Below are 389 nucleotides of genomic sequence, written 5' to 3'. Positions count from 1 at the left end.
TTGTTTCATTTTTAGTCAAAGGGTGGGGCACATATTCACATAATACAGTTGCTGTCTTACTGCACTGTATGTTTCAGTCATCATCAGTACAACACATTAACCACAAAACTGTCACAGGGATCTGAAGTCAAAGAGAAACATAACGCTGTGTGGGTTTGTGTTGTTAGTCAAAGGGTGGGTGACACATTCACATAGAGTGGCCAGACCAGAGACATAGATATCCATTCATGTAGAGAGTGGCCAGACCAGAGACATAGATATCCATTCACATAGAGAATGGCACAACCAGAGACATAGATATCCATTCATGTAGAGAGTGGCCAGACTAGAGACATAGATATCCATTCACATAGAGAATGGCCAGAACAGAGACATAGATATCCATTCAC

The sequence above is a fragment of the Salvelinus sp. IW2-2015 genome, unplaced genomic scaffold (assembly GCF_002910315.2).
Source record: "Salvelinus sp. IW2-2015 unplaced genomic scaffold, ASM291031v2 Un_scaffold2625, whole genome shotgun sequence".
NCBI classification, from domain to species: domain Eukaryota; kingdom Metazoa; phylum Chordata; class Actinopteri; order Salmoniformes; family Salmonidae; genus Salvelinus; species Salvelinus sp. IW2-2015.
The sequence above is the reverse complement of the archived record's forward strand: the minus strand, read 5'-3'. Positions refer to the sequence as shown.